General features: G+C 44.9%; 1 protein-coding gene across 1 annotated transcript in view; it reads left to right on the forward strand.

The window, feature by feature from the left end:
- The first annotated feature begins 20,355 nt into the window (after positions 1-20,355).
- P2RY2 (purinergic receptor P2Y2) overlaps positions 20,356-25,400 on the forward strand; it is a 63,820-nt gene continuing 58,775 nt past the window's right edge. The window contains 1 exon segment of the mRNA XM_043990809.1: positions 20,356-20,483. The gene's annotated coding sequence lies outside the window, so the exon portion shown is untranslated.

Raw genomic sequence — 25,400 nt, forward strand, 5'->3', positions numbered from 1 at the left:
TTTGTTCACCCCTTGCAATTCCATTTTTATTCTACTCTACAAAATATTGAGTTCTTTTTTATGAGGCCAGAGCTGTCTCCCCCCTTCCCAATCCTTCTTAACCCATCTTTCCCCCCTCTCTGCACCTACCTGTCAATTATTTTTCTTCTCCTGGTCATTCTTTTTCACTGCCTATTTTTTTCCTTTCCCACAAACACTTCTAGCCCTGGCATAAAAAAGCTATACTTGGTTTCCAAAGGACTCATGATGGAAAATTCTCCTCCAAAACCAGAAAAAAAGGACTGTGGCAGCTAGACACAGATCGAACCATACTATTTCTACTTTTTTTTGTTTCCTTTTTTTCAGGTTGTTCCCTTTTGCTCTGATTCTTCTTTCACAGAACAACTAAATGCAGAAATATTTTTAATGTGATTGTATTATATAACCTATATCATGATTGCTTGCTGTCTTGGGGAGGGGGAAGGGAGGAGAGGGGAGGGGAAGGGAGGGGAGGGAGAGAGAAAGATTTGAAACTAGAAATCTTATAAAAACTAATGTTGAAAACTATTTCTACATGTAACTAGAAAATAAAATACTTTTATAGAAAAAAAGAATGTTTTGTTATACTTGATGAAAAGTTAATTCTATTTATTATATAATTGTGGTAATAACATCTGTGTGTAGAGCATGTCCTGTAATACAAACATGGTTTATAATGGACAATTTATTTGACATGCAACCATTTTTTTTGTTTTTGTTTTTGTTTTTTCTGGGGCGATGAGGGTTAAGTGACTTGCCCAGAGGGTTGGGTCACACAGCTAGTAAGTGTCAAGTGTCTGAAGTCAGATTTGAACTCAGGGTCCTCCTGAATCCAGGGCCAGTGCTTTATCCACTGTGCCACTTAGCTGCCCAACATGCACTGTTTTTTCTTTAAATAAAGTATTTTATTTATATTTTTCCTGTTACAATATAAAGATAGTTCTCTCAACTTTTGTTCATACAAGGCTTTCCCAGTTTCAGATTTTTCTCCCTCCCTCCCTCCTCCCTCCCTCCTCCCCTAGACAGCAGGTAATCTGATATAGGTTACATATATATATATATATATAAAATAACATTAAACATATTGCTGCATTAGTCATGTTATAAGAGAAAAATCAGAGCAATGAGGAAAAACCCTCAAATAGAACAACAACAGCACCAAAAAACAAAAGAAATAGTATATTCATTCAGCATCTATACTCCACAGTTCCTTTTTTTTGTTTTTCCCCTGGATTTGGAGATCCTCTTCCAGCATGGAGTTCCCTGGGAACTCTTCTGTACCATTGCATTGGTGAGAAGCATAAGTCCATCACAGTAGATCAATACTCAATGTTGATGATTACTGTGTACAATGTTCTTCTGGTTCTGCTCATCTCACTCATCAAGCCGCCCACGCAAGACCCTCCAGGTTTCTCTGAACTCTTCCGGCTCATCATTTCTTACAGCACAATAGTATTCCATTACATTCATATACCACAACTGTCCAGCCATTTCCCAATTGATGGGCACCCCCACAACTTCCAATTCCTTGCCACCATGGTAAAGAGCAGCTATAAATATTTTTGTACATGTGGGTCCTTTTCCCCCTTTCCATGATTCTTTGGGAAAAAGACCCAAAGTGGTATTGCTGGGTCAAAGGGTAGTGCACAGCTTTATAGACCTTTGGGCATAATTCCAAATTGCTCTTCAGAATGGTTGGATCAGTTCACAGCTCCACCAACAATGCCCACATACACTTGTTTTGAAGAATTTTTGAAGAAATAAAGTTGGATAGATATATATGTAAAAAACAAAAAAGCTATACTTGGTGCCAGGAAGACCTGGGTTCACATCTTTCCTCAGGTACTTACTATATGATCCTTGGTAAGTCACTGTTTCCTCATCCAAAAAATGAGGATAATAATAACTCATACCTCACAGGCTTGTTGTGAGGACAAAATGAAATAATATATGTAAATAACTTTGCAAAACCTTAAAAATGCTAGTTTTGTTCTTCTTAAGCATCATCACCATCACCATCATCATCATTGTGCTCCCTGCCCCTGGGATTGATATGGGGGACAGCTAGGGAGCCTGGCAATTGATCGAGTCAATGTAAGGATAGGGATGGGGACCTGTGATTTGGTTGATATAGACAACTTATAGATGAGGAAGCCTTAATGTAATAGATAGAATGCGGTACTTGGAATCAGGAAGATTTTGGGTTCAAATCCTGTTTTCAGATACTTACTAGCCCTTAAGGAACTCACATTCTAATGAAGGATACAATGTACAAGCAATTATACTCTCTGTCTCTCTCTGTATATACATATACATATATATATATATATATGTGTGTGTGTGTATGTGTGTGTGTGTATATGTATGCATGTATACACAGATATTTATACATAAATATGTATATATATATTTATACATAAATATGTATATATATATATAATGTAAATAGGGCAAAGGGGGCAGTTAGGTAGTGTAGCGGACAGAGCACTGGCCCTGGAGTCCGGAGGACCTGAGTTCAAATTTGGCCTCAGACACTTACTAGCTGTGTGACCCTGGGCAAGTCACTTAACCCTGATTGCCTCCCAAATAAATAACAAGGTAAAGGAAGAAAAACTCTAAATCCTTCTAGCTGGGTCAGGGAACATGTTTTTCTCTTCCCTTACTAAGGGAGGTGGCCTCAGAAGACAGGCTTGAACTAGGAGTTTAAGGAACTTGTATTCCAATTCTGGTTCTGCCACTGACTGATGAATTGTGAGGACTTGATCAAGATTCTTGCTTTCTATCTCTGGGCCTCAATTTTTCCACTTGCAAACAGATTTCTTTTGTAACCCAGTAATTTGTTTTGCAACCTAGGATTGTTTTGTAACCCAGTTTTAGAACCTGTAAGAGGTAAAAAAACAAACCAGAAGAGCCTTTTTTTCTTCTTTTTTGACTATCCACACCCAAGCCTTCCCTGAAATCAGGAAATGGCTTGACCATTTCCGAGGAATCCTCTCTGGGATTTCCCACCAGAACCTCTTATCTTGACTGGAGAGTTTTGGAGATTTCAGATGTGAATGCTTCAGAATCACTGCCCGGAAACCTGAGAGCCCATATCACGTGACCATAGAACACTGACACAGAAACAGAAGGGACCTTAGGGGTGAGCCAGTCCAACCTCACCATTTTTACAGAGGGAGGAAACTGAGGAAAGGACGTGCCGCAAATCACCCAGCTAGTAGGTAGCAGAGCTGGGTTTCATCCAGTGTCCTCTGACTCCAGATTCGGCACTTTCCCATATGCTTTTGGGGTTTTTTTTGTTCTGCTTTGTTTTGTTTTGTTTTTTTGTGGGGCAATGAGGGTTTAAGTGACTTGCCCAAGGTCACGCAGCTAGCAAGTGTCAAGTGTCAGAGGCAACATTTGAACTCTGTCCTCCTGATCCAGGGCCGTTGCTTTAACCACTGCGCCACCTAGCTGCCTCCCTCCCATATGCTTTGCATGTGGCTGTTTAACATGGAATGTAAGGGCTGAAAGAGAACTAGTAATGTGGAATGTCAGGGTAGGAGGGACCTGAGAATCCATCTAGTTTACTCTTCGCCCCCATTTTTATATTTTGGGGAAATGGGAAAGGTCAATTAATTCTATACCCTGTGGCCCCCTGAGGAAATCCCACTGTCCTGGTATAGGACAGAGGAATGAGGTCCCAGTGAGAAGTAGTTTGACCCAGATCACCAGCATATTCTAGGTCACCTGACTCACTTTGGCACTTGTCCTGTTGGGGCCACACTGTTTGATATCTGAAAAACCAGGCTCATTCAATTAAACTTTCTTCTGGGAGCCCCAGGGAGCCATGGCAGTTGCTTGAATGTAAGAAGGACCAACATTGAACCTTTTCCTGGCCCAAGCTTCAGTAGTGATCCTGGAGGGGCAAGAGCTGAACCTTCCAGGCCCCAGGAAAGATCAGGAATGGAAGCATTCAGGGATAGTCGGGGTGGGGGTGGGGGAGGAACAGGGTATGGGCAGCAGAGGAAAAGAAGTTAGAAGTTGAGGGTATGAAGGGAGAGGAAGGGAATAAAGAGAAAGAGGAGATGAGGAAGGAATAGTGTTCAGTTTCTCCCAGTCAGTGCAAGGCTCCAGTGTCCATGCTGGGGATGGGGTGGGGGGAGGGCTGGAGAAGTGGAACCGTCTCACTCACAGAGCCCTCTCCGTGCCAGAAGTCACATGCAACTGAATCCTGGTGCCGGGTAGGCCCAGAGTCACTCCAGGGGGTGACTCAGCTCCATACCAAGCTGTAGATGAGATAGAAGAGCCACCCCAGAGCCTCTCCAGAGGGGAGTTGTAGTCTAGGGGAGACAGAAAAGAATGAGGGCCTGTCCCCTGGATGCTCCCAGGGTGCGGAAAGGAGAAGTAGTAGGAGCAGTCCCTCTCCAGAGTTAACTTCTCAAATGGATGGATTAGAGGGCATCTTACTCTATATACCAACAATCCCATATGTGTATGCACCGAGCCCCTCTGTGTGTCTGCCTGAGTCACACTGGATCCTTAGCCCAGCTGAGAGGGGTGAGCTAGGAGGAGAGGCTGACCTGGACCCCACCTTCAGAGAAACCGTGGTTTGACTATAGAAAAGGGAATCAAGGGACAGCTAGGTGAAGCAGTGGCTAAAACATGGGCCCTTGGAGTCAGGAGGACCTGAGTTCAAATTCAACCTCAGACACTTATTAGCTGCCAGGCCCTGGACAAACTGTCTTGGCCTTAGTTTTCTCATCTGACCAGGCCATTCCCTTACTCACTGATCTCTGGTGGCTCCCTATTAACTCTAGTCGCAAGTACAAACTTCTCTGCAATTTAAAGCACTTCACGATCTGGTTTCAACTTTCTGACCTTATTAGGTATCACTTCTTTTCACATACGCTTTGTTCTGGTCAAATTGATTCTTGCTGCTTCTCACACAGAACCCTCCCTTTCTCATATCTGTGTTTTTGTACAAGTTGTCCCCTGTTTCTATACATTTAAAAATATGGGGGCAGCTAGGTGGCGCAGTGGATAGAGCACTGGCCCTGGAGTCAGGAGTACCTGAGTTCAAATCCGGCCTCAGACACTTGACACTTACTAGCTGTGTTGCCCAGGGCAAGTCACTTAACCCCAATTGCCTCACCAAAAAAACCCAAAACAAAACAAATAAGAGGCAGCTAGGTCATGAAGTGGGTAGAGTTGTGGCCCTGGACTTAGGAAAGCCTTAGTTCAAATGCAGGCTCAGATACTATCTGTGTGACTCTGGACAAGTCACTTCACCCTGTTTGCCTCCATTTCCTCATCTGTAAAATGAGCTGGAGAAGGAAATGGCAAAGCACTCCAGTATCTTTGCCAAGAAAACTCCAAATGTGGTCAAGAAGCATCAGACATGACTGAATGGCAACAAAAGTGCTGGTAATTATCCCCTTTGCTGAATTTACACCCAAGGGTGTGAATCCAAGGTAAGAAAAAAAGCAAGAGAGACACAGTTACTAGATTGTAGGGTGCATGGAGAGGTAGAAAGAGGCCAAGCTGCTTTAAAAGCCCCCTGTCAGCAGAAATATGTTTCATGTGATTGTACATATATAACCTATGTCAGATTACTTGCTGGGTTGGGGTGGAGGAGGGAAGGGTGGGGGGAAAAAGGTTTGAAACTGGAAATCTTATAAAAGCAGGTATTGAGAACTATCTCTACATGTGGCTGGAAAATGATAAAATACTTTTACAAAATAAATAAATAAATGAATGACAATTAAAAAAAAAAAGCCCACCATCAGTATTGGAAAGGTCCTTGAAGATCGTCCCAGCAAACTCCCTCATTTTACTGAGAAACCAGCCCCAGAGAGGAAGGTCCTTGATCAAGGTGACACCGGGGTCGGGCCCAGGGCTAGCACAGTGCCCAACTCTCCTCATTTCCAGACCTTGTCTCTCTTAACCACACTGTGCCTTCTCCTATGGGCACCTGGGCCCAGCATGGGGAAAAGCCAGGCATTTCAACTGGAGTTTGGCAACAGAACCCAAAGCGGCTGCAGGGAGAAACCCGAGTAGCCTAAAGTTGGCGTCGGGAACCTGGCCTGACTGTGGCAGAGGACGTCAGCATCACCTGTAACTCAGCCCCAAATGTCTCAGTATTCCAGCAGAAACTGCGTTTTCTACTCCTTGACTCCGGTCAAAGCCTGCAGTCCCCATAGATTCTAGCGCCCTAGAGCTGGTATGGCCTCAGGGGAAGCCTGGTGCTCCCTCCTTCCCCAGGGTTAAGAATCCCCTTCTCAGCCTCCACACTGGGACTCATTTCCCCTGACTCAGCCACCTCCTGAGAGGTGAACTTCTCTCTCTCTCTTTCTCACCGTTTCTGTTTTTCCTCTGATTCTATCTTTTTCTGTCTCTGTCTCTCAGTCTCTCTGTCCTTTCTCCTCTGTTTCTGTCTCAATGTCTCTTTCTCTGTCTCTCTATTGCCTCTCAGACTCTCTGTCTCTGCCTCTCTGTTTCTGTCTCTGTGTCTCTCTGTGTCTCAGTCTTTCTCTGTCTCTCTTTTTTTTTTTTTTGGTGATGCAATTGGGGTTAGGTGACTTGCCCAGGGTCACACAGCTAGTAAGTGTCAAGTGTCTGAGGCCAGGTTTGAACTCAGGTCCTCCTGAATCTAGGGCCAGTGCTTTATCTACTGCATCACCTAGTTGCCCCTCTCTGTCTCTATCCAGTCTTGATCTATCTCCATCTCTGTCTCTGCCTCTATCTCTCTCTGTCTTTCTCTATCTCTGTGTCTCTCTGTTTCTATCTCTCCCATTCTCTCTCTATGTTTCTGTCTCTCAGCAGCCTGTTTCACTGTGGGACAGTCATAACTGTTAAGATCTTTTTTATATGAAATTCTCTACACCCTCTCTCAGCAACCTCATCTGCCTCATGGATTCAATGATCATGTCTCTGCAGGCTCATTCCCAGATGGATATATCCATGCCCAGTCTACCTTCTGAGCCACAGGCCTATATTATCACTGATTTACCAGACATTTCAAACCAGATGTCCTGTAGGTATATCAAACTTAACATACCCAAAGCAGAATTAACTCATTGTCCCTCATCCCCTACCTACCCCTTTTCCAAACTTCCCTATTTCTGTTGAGGGCACCACCATCCTTCAGCCCAAGTTTGCCACCTCAGAGTCATCCTTGACCCCCCCCTCCCACTCAGCCTTATAATCAGTTGCCAAGTTCTGTCAATCATACCTCCAAGTCATCTCTCAAATCTGTTCCCACTTATCTGCAGTCACAGGGACATCAGTAAAAATCAGGCAATCGTCATGTCATCCCTGGACCATTTCAATGGTCTCCTAATTGGTTCCCCTTCATCCAGTGTCTCTCCAGTCCTTCCTCCACACAGATACCAAAGTGATTTTCCTAAAGCACAGATCTGACCAGGCCATTCCCTTACTCATTGATCTCTGGTGGCTCCCTATTACCTCTAGTCGCAAGTACAAACTTCTCTGCAATTTAAAGCACTTCACGATCTGGTTTCAACTTTCTGACCTTATTACATTACTTCTCTTCACATATGCTTTGGTCTGGTCAAATTGGTTCTTGCTGCTTCTCCCTTTCTCATCTCTGTGTTTTTGCACAACTTGTCCCCCTGATTCTATACATTTAAAAATATGCTTCAATGCCCCCATTTTCTTTCTCTTCCCTCCTTTTATTTTTTTTTCTTGACCACCTTGTTCCAATCCCTCTTTCCTCCCACTCCATCCCTAACTGGAAAAAAAAAAAAGAGAACCCTTTAACAGCTATGCATGGTCAAGCAAAACAAATCCCCACATTGACTGTGCCTAATCACGTATGCCTTGCTTTGCATTTTGATTCTAGAAATGCAGTCTTCTGCATGAAGCCTTTTCTGTTTCTCTCAAATGCCAGTGGTCTCCCTTTAACCACTTGATGATATTTAGATTTATTAACTTTGTGTTTATGCTGTCTATATTTACATATATATTTGGTAAACTCATTGTGTGAAGGGATTATTTCATTCTCTTTGCTAGTATCACTTAACACTTGTTAACTGATTTCTTTACTTGGAAACTTCCAAGCTAAGAACTTTGAGTTTTCCAAAGAATTGATTTTCTTGCCTGTAACCCTGGGGGAGGGGGAGAGAAGAACTGATCATGCCTCACTTGTTACTTGTACTCTGGAGCCCAGCTTCTTAAACTGTGGCTCTTGACCCCATATGGGATTGTGTAACTGAATGTGGGGGTTGAGAAAAATTTGGCAACAGTAAAAGGTTATGTATACCTATTTTATATACCTATATACCCTGGGTCACGTAAAAATTTCTTGCACGAAAAGGGATCACAAATGGAAACAAATTTAAGAAGCTCTGCTTCAGAGCACCGAATATATATAGGTAGACCCAGCTGAGACCTTGAGGCAACAATGGACCGACCTCAGCCTCTCCACAGAACATTATGGACTCTTGTCTCTAACATGGTGTGAAGTTCATGATGCCTGAGGCTCTTTGGAGACATTCTTGACTGAATCCCATCTTTGCCCTTTCCTCTCCTAATTTGGAGATGTCAGTCCCATAAGTAGAGAGGGTCTCTGGGGGGAGTGATTCCTCTAGCTCAGAGGTGTCTCTGTTGTTCTGGTTTGGAGGTGAGGATGGGGAAGATGCTGCCGTATTTCTATTCCCTCATTGTCTCTACTCCCCCCACCCCATCTCCGCCCCTTATTCTCAGTTCTCCCTCAAACAAAATAAATAAAAGAAACTATTGCCTTCAGTACTGATTTGCTTATTTGATTCTCCTGTGAAAGCTCAACACTTGACATGCTGTGCCTCAGTTTTCCCCCTCCATCATAAGGTTGTTGTTTTGCAAATATGTCTAAAAATCTATGTAAATAGGATCTTGTATAATTATTATCAAGCTGCAAGGAATGTTGTAAGAATAAAGGTTATTCTTATTCTCTCATCCCAGTAGCTAGGCTGAACTGATATATGATGCCCTGTCAGGTTCTCCCCCTCCCTCCAAACACATAGAGTCAGGGATTTGGTTAATAAAAAGAAAGAAAGAAAGCAAGCTCTCTTTGGGTAGGAAGTGAGGCCCCTGAAGAGACAGGCCAGAAGAATTGCATCCAAGATCAGGAGAACTCTGTAATGGATTCAGGAAAGCTGGCTCTTTCCCCCATTCCACTGGGGCCTCCCTAGGGTCAGCATAACTACAGAATAATAGAACCTCTCCCCGACACTGTCTGCTGCTCTCTCCATCTTCTGGCTTGCCTCTGGAGCAGTGGGTGGGTGATTAACACAGCTTGGCCTCCTCTATTAGCAGCTCCTGGCTCAGTTGCTCAGATTTGGAGGAGGCAATCGATAGAATAGGAGGCTCTAGGGCTAGGGGGCAGGGGAACAGAGGCTGCTGGGAAGAGGAGAGAAAATAAAATGCCTCGCCTTATACTCCACCAGCCGGCCCTCTCTGCCTCTCTCTGTACTAGAAGGGCTGGCCTCCTTCAAGGACACATTGAACTTTTTACATGTCCCCGTTAAGCTTCAGCTTCCAGGGGGCAGCTAGGTGGCACAGTGGATAAATCACCTGTTCTGGATTCAGGAGGACCTGAGTTCAAATCTGGCCTCAGACACTTGACAGTTACTAGCTGTGTGACCCTGGGCAAGTCACTTAACCCTCATTGCCCGCACAAAAAAAAACAAAAATGAAAACAAACTTCAGCTTCCTCCTCTACAAAGGGGGCGTGGGGGTGGGGGGGAGGGGCTAGATGGTATCTAAGCTACCCCTTGGCTCTAACATTTTGTGTTCTCAAGTCTCTCCTCTCTCCAACAGACTCTATTCAAGGCCTCTTGAGCTCAGGCATTTCTGTGTTCTCAGGTGTCTCCCAGCTCTGACATCCTGTATTCTAAAATTCCTTCCAGATCTGATAGGCTCTTTATGAGACAATAATACATACCCATAATTTCTACCCAGAACAAAGTTCATGCATCCTTCACTCAAACATCAGACTGGAAGGTCTGGATCTTCTCTTCATGCCTCCCCCCTCTAGTGTCCTCCCTAGGGAAGGGTTTACCCTTTCTGGGATCCTGGCTTCTAAGGTCCTTTTCAACTCTGAACATTCCATCTTCTAACAGGGGCCTCCTAACCATGGGGCAGCAAGACTGAGACTCTTTTTATTAGACTTTAAAGACCCATTTACTTCATCTGCCAAACTGTGGGCTAACCCAAATGCACCTCCTTCTCCAACAGGGACCTTGGGGTAGGCTAGTCCAGTAGTCAAAGGACTTCCCTGAATTCTAACCTGACTCTTAATCTTCTCCCACAAAGATCATCCAGAATGAGCCATCCCCTAGTCTTAATGAATTAGCATTTAGTAAGTACCTACTATGTGCCAAACGCTGTGCCAAGCACTGGGGATACAGAGAAAGGCAAAAGACAGTCTTTGCTCTTAAGTAGTGCAAGGAGGGGCAGCTAGGTGGCCCAGTGGATAAAGTACTGGCCTTGGATTCAGGAGTACCTGAGCTCAAATCCAGCCTCAGACACTTGACACTTACTAGCTGTGTGACCCTGGGCAAGTCACTAACCCCAACTGCCTCACCAAAAAAAAAAAAAGGTGCAAGGACACATAATGGTGGCGAATAACAGCTTGCATTTATAAGGTGTTTTAAGGTTACTGGCAGCTAGATGGCGCAGTGAATAGAGTGCTGGGCCTAGAGTCAGGAGACTCATCTTCCTGAGTTCAAATCCAGCCTCAGACCCTGGGCAAATCACTTCACCCTGTTTGCCTCAGTTTACTCATCTGTAAAATTAGCTGGAGAAGGAAATGGCAAACCATTCCTTTATCTTTGCCAAGAAAGCTTCAAATGGGGTCACGAAGAATCAGATGCACCTGAAACAGCTGAACAATAGTAACAATAACAAGGTTCCTGGCAATGCAGTGTATTGGAAAGAAGACAAGATTTAGAACTGGGAGACTTGGGTTGGAATCCTAGCTCTGAATCCTACCCATTGGCTGTTCAAATTGAGCAAGTATGTTAACCTTTTAGAGCTCAGTTTTCTTAACTGTACAGTAAGGATAGTCATTCTAATTCTCATGCTGTAAAACTTGGGATAGTGGCTAGAAAACTGGCCTGAACCTGAGTAAGTCACTTAGCCTATGAGTTGTTGTGTCTGGCTCCCAGAAGGCAAAGCTAGAAGCGATGGATGAACGTTTTGGAAAAGTGGATATCCACTGAAAAGAGAAAAATCAACCAATCCAAACACTTTGGGGAGGGGTTTGCCTTGGTGAGTGGTAAACTACTGGAGGTCTCCAAGTGACTCCATACTTGTTGGTGATGTTGGAGAGGGGACTGTTTCTCATCTGGGTACAAGTTGACCTTGAGTCCCTCTGAAGTTCCTTTGGGCTCTGGCTTTCTCAGAGGTTATAAAACTCAAGCCGCTGGGTGTGGAGAAGGAAGGGAAGGATTGTCCGCTCCTGGATCTTTGACTTAATTCGATGGACAATGGCCCCGGGAGCCCCAGACAACAGGCTGTCTGTGTTTCCCTGGCCTCCACCCGGCTCCTGGGAGCTTCTGGGAGGAGAGCCCTGGGCACAGAGACACTCTTGTCTGCCTCTTCCCTCCCCCACGTGTTTGGCCTGGGATCCAGAGCCAGTGGGGGAGGCTTGACCCAGTGTCCACTTACAGCATCATTGGTCAGTAATCCCTAGGGACTAGCTTCTTTGGAAATAGGAGTCTGTATTCTTCCTTACTGGGCCCTGGGAGGCAGGCATGGTAGTAAGTAGCCTTTATCCACATTTTACAAATGGGGAAACTGAGGCCAAGAGATGTTAAATAGCTTGCCCACAGTGAGTTACCATTAGGAGCACTTACTGTGCCCCCTCCCCCAACTACTTCTAGCAATCAGATTGATAATCCTACTTTGTAGTAGAAATATTTATTTATCTCTAGGCACATCATGGTTTACATAACTGATCCCAATCCGGGACAGATGTCCCCTGACATCATTTACGGATTGAGTCTGAGCCCCTGTTCCAGATTGAATGTGACTTTGAGACAGGCCCCGGACTGATGCCTGACACCCACCAATACTCTCACTCTGTGAAGCAGCCCTGCGTGATTGAGAGTAGCTGGCCTTAATCAGCTCCTCCCCTTTGCTGACAGTGTGCTACTGAGGGCATGTCCTTCAACCATCCTCCCACAGAGAAAGCCTCCCCAGTGAAGGCCTAGAGTAGTGGGTGGTGGGGCTTCAGCAGTCCCTGTGACACTTTCCCCCACAGGTTATCATTTTGGCTCAGCTGGGATGGCCATCAGTGGGGGAGTGCCCTCCCTAAGGAAGCAACCCAATCTATCCAGACTTGAGTGTCTCTAACCCTAGCCCCAACCCCACTCCCTACCAAGTGTCCGGCTATCACATTCTTATTTTCTTTTACTTACTGGGTTTATAAGTGATCCTAATGATTCAGTTTGGTAATAAAAATGGCAGTTCCTATCTCAATAGGAGATAGTCTTCTCAACTAAGGACACTGGGCCTAGAGTCAGGGAGACTTGAATTCAAATCCTGCTTTAGACACTCACTAGCTGTGTGATCCTGGGCCAGTCACTTGAACTCTGCTTCAGTCTCCTCATTTGTAAAATGGGGAGAATAGACCTACCTTTCAGGGTTGGCTTGAGGATAAAATGAGATATTTATAAAGTACTTTGGAAACTTTAAAATGCTATAGAAATACAAGATATTATTATTATTATTACACATGATTACATTCCACTGTGCATGTAGGAATGTGTATGTGTATATTGTATGTATACATATGTGGACATGTGCACGTAAACACATATGATTGTATGATGTTATGATAAACAGACCTAAGGGGAAAAAGCCAGAACTGCAGGTTGTGTCACAATAGGGTCAAATATAAAAATACTGATGGAGATAAAGATAACGATGCTGATGAGGGGGATCTAGCCAAGAATGGGGGTGGGGTCTGGCACCATGCCCTGGGTGGTACCAGTTGGCCTACAAGAACAGAGTACATTCCCAAGACAGGCAGGCAGCCATGGGAAAGGGGGTCCAGTTCCTGTGGACTCTGCTCTCTCACCCTTGCCCAAGAGGGTGTCATTAAGTTGGCACCAACTTCAAACTGCCTAGAGAGCCCCCCTTGGAGTTAGGGGCCTAATTGTGGCCCTCAGGGGAGGGGAATGATGTCATTCTTCCCTCCGACTCCTACTTTCTGAATTCCAGACCTTGTCCAGTTACTCCAAAGAGCCTGAAGCCCTCTGGAAGGGAGGAGAGAAATTGGCAGTTTCAGGCTGGAGGCTGGGAATGAAATCACCCCAGCCCACATGGTATCAGACTCAGATGCTAAATCTTCCAGTTTCCACTGACATAGCATCTGAGAATCTCAGAATCCCAGGCCCCCTAAAATCATATAGAATCTTAGAATCGTGGTCCTGGAATCTCAGATGTATAATCTGAGACCTTTAGAATAGCAGGTTCTTAAAGATTCCTTAATTAGGCATTTCATAGTCTGGTTCCAATCTGTCTTTCCAGCTAAACTTCAAGTTCTCCAACATTCTATTCATCAAACATTTATTAAGCACCTACTGTATCCTAGGCATTGTCCCAGGTATTGAAGATACAAAGAAAAAAAGAGGAAGTCCCTGCCCTCTGAGATCTTACATTCTAAAGCAGGGCAAGATACCAAATGTATACAGATAAGTAAACACAAGGTCATTTGAGGAGAGGGACACTAGAAAATGGGTGGAAAGTTGAATGGGGGGAAGAAGCCCTTGAGCTATGAGCCTTGGAGGGAGACTAAGATACCTTAAGGCCCAAAGGAGGGACCGCATTTCAGGTACAGGCCATGTTCTATATGAGGCAGTGATAGAATGTCAAGTTTAAGAAAACTACAAGGTCAAGATGATTGATTGAGGTGGAAGGAAGTAGCCTGAAATCAAAGTAGGTGGAAGTCAGGTTTTGGGGGGGTGGGTGGGCATTCTGATATGCCCAGCTGGAGGGTTCGTGATTGAGAGCCCCTGCAACTTTTGAGAGGGTGGACATGACCACTCCTGGGCCTTGGGAAGATCATTGTGGCAGCTGTGTGAAGGACACATTGAAGAAAGGAGAGCCTGAGGCAGCCAAACCAACAAGGAGGCTATTCCAATGGTCCAGGCAAGATGAGGGCCTCAGCCAAGGGGGATGGCTGGTGGGGGCTCTGTGGAAAGGGGAGACTGAGCGTGTATATGAGGATGGATGTATAAGTGTACACACGTATGGATATACAACATGCATGTGTGTACACACACATACATTTATGGATAGAGTATACACACACATGTGGTTTCCCTCCCAGGTGGACTATGAGATCCTTGAGGGCAGGGACTGTTTGGTTTATATCTTTGTGTCTCCAATAGCTAGCACAGTACCCAGCACATAGCAGAAGCTTAATATATTGGTAAGTATTGAACATTAGATTCGTACATCAGGGTGTTGGCAGACTATTGGGCCAGATGGGAAGATTAAGCTCTGCCCTCCTGCCTCCCTCTCTCAGGCTTGTTTTGAGGTTCTAATGAGCTGATGGTATGTCATTTAATTTTAAAATTAGGCTTAAACTGTATTTTAATTGCTATTGCACCAGTTTTGGCAGTAAGCAAATCAAGCCAGAGACACTTGACACTTACTAGCTGTGTGACCCTGGGCAAGTCACTTAACCTTCATCGCCCTGAAAATAAATAAATAAATAAACAAACAGATAGATAGATAGATAGAAAAATAAATATATAAATGAATAAATAAATAAATTGACCATATGCCAGTTAGCACAAGCAGTAGAAAAGTTCCAGAAAACCCATGCTGTCTCTTGGAAGGACAGCATGTGGTCTCAAGAAGAGTTCAGAAGACCTACAAAACCTACGCTGTCCTAAGAGGGAGAGCCCATGCCAAGAGAGCAACCCTGGTGCTGCCAAGGGTTTCTATCCTCTTTTGATAGAGGTGGATCATTATACATTGGATCAAAGTTAATTGGTTAGCATCATTCAATTCCATTGATTTTCATGACCTGAGGGAGGTCTACATTAAAATGAACTCTACAGGGCAGCTAGGTGGCACAAATCCAGCCTCAGACACTTGACACTTACTAGCTGTGTGACCCTGGACAAGTCACTTAACCCCAATTGCCTCACCAAAAAAAAAAAATCATAAAATGAACTCAAGGAGAAGAATGTAAAAGACCCTCCTCAAGTTCCTTAAGGCAAACTCCATTATCTAGGTGTGGTCCTTCACTGAACTAGACAAAAGAGTCTATTTCTTTTGTTCCCTTGGGTTTGTCCCACTCTGGATCTGAGCTTTCTGGAGTGGGGGGGGAAGAAAGGACTGAGGATCTGATCTCTGGGTTCCCCCAAGAAATTCATTATTAATAATTATTTTCTCGGGGCGGCTAGGTGGTGCAGTGGATAAAGCACCGGCCCTGGATTCAGGAGGACCTGAGTTCAAATCCGACCTCAGACACTTTACACTAGCTGTGTGACCCTGGGCAAGTCACTTAACCCCCCATTGCCCTGTAAAATTAAAAAAAAATTATTTTCTCACAATAGCCATCCTCCGGGGGCGTTAAACACCCTACAAACAATAATCATTCTTGCTCTTGCTTCGGCTCTTTCCAGAAAACCTAAAAGAATGGGGATCATTCTCAGGAATCTTCTAGCCTCTCTACTTGAAGACCTCCAACATTTGGGGAGCTCATTACCTCCTGGGGAATCTTATTTCATTCTGACTCTAATTATAGGAAGGTTCTCATAGAGGGCTTCATATCTGTGTCCTTGTCATTTCCTTCCATTCTTCCTAGTTCTGCCCTTTGGGGCTAAGCAGGACAAGGCTGTTCTCACTGTCCCAGGATGTCCTGCCAAATCATGTCTCCCTGGAATGTTTTCAGCTTCACAGAATCCCAGAGCTGGATGTACCCTCAGAGGGTGTGCAGGCTAACACATAACTGAGCGGCAATCTTTGTCTTCGAAGATTTGAGGCGATGTCATATGGAAGAGAGATTAGATTTGTTCAATTTAGCCCTCGAAGGGCAGAACTAGGAGGAACTGCATTCCTGAGGAGTGACGGTCCAGCCTTTGCTTGGAGCTCTCCAGGGATACATTTGGGGACTCAAATTAACTGGACATTTTCTTTTCCATTGAGTTAAAATCTTTTTCTCTCTCCCTTCCTCCTGGTGTTCTGCCTTCTAGGGTTAAGTACAAGTTTATTATTCCCTTTCCTATGTGACAGCCCTTCAAATCTTTGAAGATGATGACACTATCCCTCAAATGACGTTTCCTGTCTAACCTTAACACCCCTTGTTTCTTCAGCAGATCCTCCCACAAGGTAGTGTGGTATGGTGGATAAAATGGTGGACATGGAGTCAGGAAGACTTTAGACATGTATTAGCTGTGTGACCTTGACTGAGCAAGTCACTTCACTTCTATGGACCTCAGTTTCCTCATCTATAAAATAGGGCTAATAATAGCTTCTATTTCCCAGTTGGTTGTGAAGGCAAATGAGATGACATTTGTAAAGCACTCTTCAAAATCCTTCCTTCCTTCCTTCCTTCTTTCCTGGAGGCAATCAGTATTAAGGTATTAAAGGACTCGACCAGGGTCATATAGCTAGGGTCTGAGGACAGATTTGAACTCGGGACCTTCTGACTCCAGGGTCAATGCTCTATCTGCTGCACCACCTAGCTGCCCCAAAATAGAAATGCCAGGTGGTTTTTTTTGTTGTTGTTTTGTTTTGCGGGGCAATGAGGGTTAAGTGACTTGCCCAAGGTCACACAGCTAGTAAGTGTCAAGTGTCTGAGGCCATATTTGAACTCGGGTCCTCCTGAATCCTGGGCCAGTGATTTATCCGCTGTGCCACCCAGCTGCCCCCTAAATGCCAGTTTTAATGATGAGGATGACTATCTTAGCTCTGTTAGCTTCCATATCCTACTACAGAGTCTCATCAAACTTGCAGTCCGCTAAAACACTGAGATCTTCAGATTAACTACTGTCCAGCCAACCCTCACCCATCTGGGTTGTGAGACAGCTGATTGGGGGGGAGGCAGTACATTTGTTTTTATCTGTTTCATCTTGTTAGATTCTGCCCATCATTTTCACCTTCATGGATTCTAGCTCCTTCTCCATGGTTAAAATTCTAAAACTCTTCCCACGACCCAACCCAGAACACTCCCAACTTTCCCTCTCACTCTTCTCCTGGATCTTCTCTCTCTCTCTGATATATATATATATATATATATATATATATATATATATATATATATATATATATATATATGTATATATATATATATATGTATATATATATATATCCTAGAGGGCAGTTACAAAGAGTACAGTGGGAGGCATCCTTCCAGTAGGACAAGCGCTATAGTCTCCCATTCCTCAGACTGATGATGTCTTTGCCAGGCTCTCTCTGCTGCTACAATAAAACCATCATATTTAGAGTTAGAAAATGCCTTAGATATTTTCTAGTCCAACCCCTTGATTTTACAATGCATAAAACCAAGGCCTAGAGTGGGGAAGGGACTTGCCCAATGTCACCCAATCAAGGAGTAAAAAAATGGAGATCTAAAGCCAGGGCCTTTGACCTCGTGCTGCCTTTGTCAGTGAGCCTCTCCTCTCTTCCTGATCCTTGTTAAAATAATTTTTTTTTTGTTCCCCTAAACCCAGGCTGAGTCTCCTCTCTCAAATCCTGTGTCACTGGAGATGATGGAAGGTACTTTTTAGTTTGTCCATCCTCTTTAGTTTTAGGTAATAAGGAGGTGGGATTATTTGGAAGCAGGGAAAGCATCAAGGTCTCAATGAGTTGTATAGATTCTAAGGACCCTGAGAGAACAGGGACCTGGTGAGTTGGAGAAGTCAAGGAAGACTTCCTAGAAGAAAGGGCTTTGAAGAATGACTAAAATAGCAGTTCAAACCATTGTCAATACATTGTCAGTGCTAATTATTTCTCTATAAACTCTGAGTGCCTGAAGCTGGATTTGAACTCATGTCTTCCTGACTCCAAGCCCAGGTTTTTTTGTTGTTGTTTTGTTTTTTTGGTGAGGCAGTTGGGGTTGAGTGACTTGCCCAGGGTCACACAGCTAGTAAGTGTCTGAGGTCAAATTTGAAGTTAGGTCTTCTTGACTCCAGGCCCAGCACTCTATCCACTGAGCCATCTAACCGCCAGGTGTCACTATACAGATGAAGAAACCAAGGCTTCGAGAAGCTGTTACTTTCTTATGGTCACCTAGCTGGTGAATATTGGAGTCAGGATTTGAACCTAGATCTTCTTGATCCCAGATTCAGGATTTGAGTGTCTCCATCATTTTTGGCAATATCTTTCTCCTCCCCAGTAATTAGTCATCCAGCCTCAGCTTGAAGACTTCAGGTATGGGGAATTCACCATCCCAAAAGGCAGCCCATTAGGTTGGAATAGGTGAACTCATAACATTCTTGTCAGCTCTAAATCTGTGACCCTCTTTTTTTTTTTTTAAATAATAAAAGTAGGGGCATCTAGTTGGCGCAGTGGATAGAGCACCGGCCCTGGAGTCAGGAGTACCTGAGTTCAAATCTGGCCTCAGACACTTAACACTTACTAGCTGTGTGACCCTGGGCAAGTCACTTAACCCCAATTGCCTCATGGAAGAAAAAAAAAAGTATTTGATGGGGGCAGCTAGGTGGCACAGTGGATAAGGCACCGGCCCTGGATTCAGGAGAACCTGAATTCAAATCCGGCCTCAGACACTTGACACTTACTAGCTGTGTGACCCTGGGCAAGTCACTTAATCCTCATTGCCCTGAAAAAAAAAAGTATTTTATTATTTTCTGTAGAGATTACATGTAGAGATAGTTTTCAACATTTGTTTTTATAAGATTTCTAGTTCAAATTTTTCTCCCTCCATCCTCTCTCTCACCCCTCCCCAAAACAGCAAGCAATCTGATATTGATATAGGTTATATATGTACAATCACATTAAACACATTTCTGCATTAGTTATGCTGTGGAAGAAGAATTACAGAAAAAGGGAAAAACCTCAAAAAAGAAAAACAAAACAAAAAATAGAAATAGTACAGTTCTATCTGCATCCAGATGCCACAGTTCTTTTTGTCTGGATTTGGAGAGCATTTTCCATCATGAGTCCTTTGGAACTATCTTAGACCATTGTATTGCTGAGAAGAGTCAAGTCTAATCTGTGACCCTCTTGATCTCATTTTGGAAGATTCGTTGTAACTCAGACTTTCTCTATACTGAATCAAAATCTGCCTCTGCAATTTCTTCCCCTTGCTTCCAGTTCTTCCCTTGGGTAACAAGTAGAAACAGTTTTATCTTTCCTCTCCCAGACAAACCTTCAGATACTTAGAGATAGCAATCATATCCTCCCACTCATCAGTCACCATCTCATAAATCTTCTCTTCCTGGGCTAATTATTACTGCATTGATTCGCCTATGACCTGATCTGGTCTGAACTCCTCTGCCCAAGCTGGTGGCTCTCCACAGGACATAGTCCCACCTGTCACTATCTTTCCTTTTTATACCCCTTGCCTTTTGCATGTATCCTCCATGCCCGGGACCTTCTCTCTCCTCACATCAGCATGTGGTAGGGAACCCCTTCCTATAAGGCTCAGCTTTTACTATCTCCTTCAGTCGGTCAATCAATAAGCATTTATTTTATTTTATTTTTTTGCATGGGACAATAAGGGTTAAGTGACTTGCCTAAGGTCACACATCTAGTAAGCGTTAAGTGTTTGAGGCCAAGTTTGAACTCAAGTCCTCCTGAATCCAGGACGGGTTGCTTTATCCACTGCCACCTAGCTGCCCCAATCAACAAGCATTTATTACACGCTTGCTATGATCCCCTAAGATGTCAATGTACACTTATTCCCTCCTCCCTTCCATTACATTAATTTTGTATGGATTTTTTATTTACTTGTCTGCTTGGGTGTCATTTCCCCATCAGTGGAATGTAAGCTCCTTGAGGGCAGCTTCTACTTCATTTTTGTCTTTGTATCTCCTCTGTCCAGCACGGAGACTTGTTGAATTGAATCAGACGGAGTAGAGTGGAATGGGATTGGTGAGCGAAGGCTGGAGGAAAGGAGAGAGAAGATTAGGGAGAGAAGCGAAGGGGAGTCTGTCGGAGAGAAATTCAAACTAGGGAAAGTCTGTGGTAGAGGGTCTTTCCTCGTGTCCTTGGGTCCCTCCCTTCCTCCTAGGGCGGGACAGAGGAAGGTTAGGGACCTAGTGAAGAACGACGGACAGAGGGGGCGCCCTGAGCTGCGGGATCCCAGGACGGGCTGGGCCAGGTCGGGGGCGGGGCTGGGGCTGGGGCTGAGACCAGAGCGCGGGACTAGGGACTGAGCCGGGGAGCAGGAAGCTGCCGGGGCAGTAGCCGCCGCCGTAGCAGCAGCAGCAGGGAAAGGAGGGACGCTAGAGGAACGCGTAGCAGGCTTGGTGCCGGCGAAGCAGGCTTGGTGCCGGGTGAGCTGGGGATCCTGGCACAAGTGACCAGTCTTCAGGGATGAAAGAGGGAGGGAGGGGCTGGCTGTGCGTGCGTGTGTGTTCCCGTCCAGTTTTATTAGTTTTCTCGTTTGTTTGCGACTCTGCATTTGCGAAATGTGATTATTTGTATAATTGAGATTGTGTGTTCACCAGTGTCTGTGGGTGGTTGTGTTTCATCGTGAGGGTGTCCTGTGTCTGGGAGACTTTCTAAGTGCGTTGACAGTTTTATCTGTATGTGAGTGAATGTGCTTGTGAGATGGTGAGTGTGACAGTGATTGTGTCTCACTTTTGTGAGTCGTTGCGATCATGTTCGTATGCGTCCATGTGCGTTGGTTACACTATTTAAATATTTGTGTGACCGTGCACTTGTCAGTGTGTGTGTGTGTGTGTTCCCCAAACATCCTTCAGTAAAGGCTTTGAAAACCGTGGTGTGTTTGGGTTGCGCTGTCTATCCCAGGGTGCCTGGGTCTGGCCTATTTAAGACAAAGAAGGTAGGGAGGGGGTGTGCTAGCGCTCCCAGGACTGGGGGCAGGTGGATTGGGTGGATGGGTCCAGAAGGCTGACCCTGCTCCCGGTGTCCCCGCCCGTACTGACCTCCTCTTCTTCGCGTGCGCCCCACGCCAGTCCCCAGTATTTGGTCCGGGTGAGCAGAGAGGTCTGTTCTAGCTTCCTTACTCCTGGCCCCTGCCCTTCCAGCCCTTCCCCATAGCGAGTTTAGTCTCGTATGCCCCACCCAGGCCCCCAGGGAGCTTTAGTTTATGCCACACACGTTATGCACATGTGCCCACATGCCCCCTCGGGACACGACATACATGGTAGTTCAGCCCAGGGGAAAAGACTCTTGTGCCACGAGTCAGGAGGGTTCGAGTCAGTTCTCATACGGATGGGCCGTGTGACCTTAGCAAGTCCCTTTCCTTCTGGGCCCCTTAGTTCCCATTCTCCCGAAGGTGGGGAAAAGAATATTGTTTTATATGCCTGGTGGCACCGTGGCAGGTGTCTGCATAAATATTTGAGGAATTGACTAGAGAGACACACCAACTCTGTTGGGGACCTAGAGGATTATATTATCCTGGGCTTGAGGGCTGTAAGGGATCCTAGAACTTATCTAGTTACAGAGAGAGAAACTGAGGCCCAAGGAGGAGGAGGAGGGGACTTATCCAGCATCACAACAGAGCCAGAATCAGGTATTCTCTTGCCACTACACTATACCGCCTCTAAGTCCCTATCCCATCCCCAGCCTCTTTCGGTGCCTCTTGCGGGGAGACCCAGAACTGAGAAGATCAAGGCCATCTGGTTGCTGGGGACCCTCTGACCCTCCAGGGATTCCCCTGTAAGTCAGTTCCCCAGCAAGCAAACAGGTCCCACTGTTTCAGGAATTATCTCTTGTTTGGGTTTATTAATTATTTCTGTTTGGGCATTATCAGTTTTGGAATTAACCAGTTAAAAAAATGTTCTGTTATTTTGGGGTAATCTGCTTTTTAAGATATTGCTTCTCTTTCAATTATTTGCTGTTTTGAATTATTCATTAGGTTATTGTTTTGTTTCTTTTTTCTGGCTTTATACTTTATTATCTAAGACAGTGCCTGACATACAGTGGGAGATTAATTAATGTTTATTGAATTTAGATTATTTATTTTTGTTGTTTTTTTAAAATTTATGTTGCTGGGGCAGCTAGGTGACCGGCCCTGGAGTCAGGAGGACCTGAGTTCAAATCCAGCCTCAGACACTTACTAGCTGTGTGACCCTGGGCAAGTCACTTAACCCCAATTGCCTCACTAAAACAAAACAAAGCAAAATTTATGTTGCTTTTTGATTCTTTGCTCTTTTGAATTATCCATCGTTGTAGGTGATTCTTGGTTTTGGAGTAATGATTTTTTTCCCCCTAACATTTGTTGCTTAGGATTGCCTGGTGTTTAAGATTATGCTTTTTTTCTGTGCTTGGATTTTAAATTTGTTTCTGCTTTTGGGGGATTGTTGCTTTTTGGGGTGATCTATTTAGATATTATTTAGTTTTGGGGGGGTCACTTATTGTCTTCAGGTCAGTGCCTTTTATTATCCAAGTGCTAGGGGAAGCTCTCAGGTGATGCACCTCTCAGGTCCTTAAGCTAGCTGCTTTGGAAGGGAAAGAAGGCAGAGAAAGAGAGAAGTCATGTCCTCTGGATGCTCAGGGTACAGGCATATAACGCCCTCTAAGTACCCTCTAAGGGTAAGGGGGTGGGGGAGAGGGGGGAGGAATGGAACTTGTAATGAGTCTGTGTCCTGGGAGCTGAAGAAATTTGGAAGACAAGGAAGTGAGGGTAGGGGATACAACATTGGGGAAGGCAGAGCTATGTTCAGTTCCATTAGACATGTAGAAACTGGGTGCCTCCTCCCAATAACCCAGCCCAGGGATGCACTGTGGGGGAGGAAGAAGAGATTCAGGCCCTGCCTTTGGGGAGCTCCCTGTCTGGTAATGAGAGATTAGACTACTTACTGGACTAGCAGGGGGCAAAGCATGCAGTACTTGAAATCAAAGGACTGGGGTTCAAATCCTGCCTCCAGTACTTAGTAACTGTGTGACCATAGCCAATTTACTTAACTACTCTGAGCCTCAGTTTCCTCACATGTAAAATGAGGATACTCATAATACCTAACTTTACAGAGTTTCTATGAGGCTTAAATGAGATAATGTATATAAAGTGCTTTGCAAAGATAGGAATATCACTTATTAGCTTCATCTTTGCTGTGCTTCTGAGGTTGTATGACCTTGGTCCAGTCCCTTTCCCTCTCTGCACCTCATCTTTCCCACTGGTAATAGGAGGACACTGCTAAAATGGGGCAGGTAAGTAGCACCCTGGATAGAGTGCTGGGCCTGGAATCAGGAAGACTCATCTTCCTCAGTTCAAATCTGGTCTCAGACATTTACTTGCTGTGTGACCCTGGGTAAGTTACTTTACCCTGTTTGCCTCAGTTTCTTCAAATGAGCTGGGGAAAGAAATGGCCAACCACTGCAGTATCTCTGCCTAGAAAACCCCACGTAGGGTCACAAAGAGTCTGACGTGATAAAAATGTCCGAAAACGAACAATTTGAGGAGCTTGGAAGAGATGGGGTACAAGTTCCCTCCCATCTCTGACATTCTAGGTTAATTCTAAGATTAATCAATGAACAGTGTGTGTGTGTGTGTGTGTGTGAATTTTTTTTTTTTTTAAGAAAAGCTCCATTTATTGCTATAGTTTCTGGTGTATAGAAACTTTTCCCCCTCCCCTCCCCACTCCCTGAGGTGGTAAGCAAACAGAGGTGGGTTATACAATGTGCAATTACGTGAAACATTACCATGTTGGAACGAACAAGTGTTTATGAAGCACCTAGCACATCCTGTGTGCTGGGTATACAAGGTATACAAGGGCAAAAATGAAATGGTTCCTACCCTCTGAGAATTTACATTCTAATGGGATATAAAACATGTCCATATACAGGGTGTCCCGAAAGTCTCAGTGCCATTTTAAGCTTTAAGCTCTTAAAGTTTCTTTTCTTTTTTTTTGCGGGGCAGTGGGGGTTAAGTGACTTGCTCTCAGGGTCACACAGCTAGTAAGTGTCAAGTGTCTGAGGTTGGATTTGAACTCAGGTCCTCCTGAGTCCAGGGCTTTATCCACTGCATCACCTAGCTGCCCCCAAGCTCTTAAAGTTTAAAATGGCACTGAGACTTTTGGGATACCCTGTATGTATAAAGATAAAATATTATGCAGAGTTTCTAGAAGGTAACTAACTAATAATAAGTCACTGAAAAGTGAATTCATATTGAGAGAGGTGGACGGGTAGGTAGATCACTTTATCTCCCTAGGCCTCAATTTCCTTCTCTGTAAATTGCAGATCTCTCCCAACTCCAGAGGTAGAAGCCTAAGATCCAGTCCTGGATCTTATATTTTGGTCTCTGAAAAGAACAGCAGGGGCAGGGGTGTGGGGGACTTGGGGGAGGGTAGGGGGGAGGGGAGAGGTAGGAGGGGGGGTTGTGTGGGGGAAGATCCCAGAGCTGGTCTGGGAGGGCTTCCTGGAAGAGATTAGCAGATTAGCACTTGAACAGCAGCCTCTTAAGATAATGAGTTTCCCATCCCAGTAGATCTTCTAGGGAAGGTCAGATGACCTCTTATCAGAAAATCTGGAGGTGGGATTCCTCCTGTCTAGGTCAGGGTTAGATTAGATGTCTCCTAATGTCCCTTCAGGTGCTGAGATTCTAGGATCCTGCTATGTGGGAAAGGGAGGATGAGGGTGGAGAAGATGGAGGAGGGAATTTGGTGGAAGGACTGGACTCCAAGGGGAAAGGGTTCTCTCACAGGAAAGCGTGGCCAGGAGATGCAGGAGGATTGCCCAGCAGGTGGGCTGGGGGGTGGGGGGGAGGGATGTCTCTGCAGGCTGGAAAGGTTATCCAGCAGCAGGTGCCAGGGCTAGGGGGGCTGAGACTCAGGTTGGTGGAGCCAGAAGACCTTTGGGGTAAAGGTGGCTTGGAGCCATGAGCTGGGCATGGGACCAGCCTGGGCAAGCTGGGACAGGAAGAACTGGTGCTTCTGAATAAGAAATCTGTTAGTGAGGCAGAAGAAAGTGCTGGGCCAGGAGTCCTCCATTCTAGGTGCTCCCACTCTGCTACTTCCTAGCTATGTGACACCCGCCCCCCCCCCCCACTTCCTCTCCCCTCCTCCTGAAATCAGATCTCCCCCATGAGTCTCAGCTTCCTGATCCATTCAAAGCTGAGGTCATAATGGTACCATCTTACCAGGGGCTATTATAGAGAAATCACTTTAAAAGTAATGTGGAAATGGGAGATTTTTTTTATCCCCAGTCTCTTAAGAGTGAGAAGGGACCTTGGGCAAGTCACTACTTTCTGGACTTCACTTTCCTCATTTGCAGAATGTAGGGTTTGA

Source organism: Dromiciops gliroides, chromosome 3, assembly GCF_019393635.1.
Source record: "Dromiciops gliroides isolate mDroGli1 chromosome 3, mDroGli1.pri, whole genome shotgun sequence".
Classification (NCBI taxonomy): domain Eukaryota; kingdom Metazoa; phylum Chordata; class Mammalia; order Microbiotheria; family Microbiotheriidae; genus Dromiciops; species Dromiciops gliroides.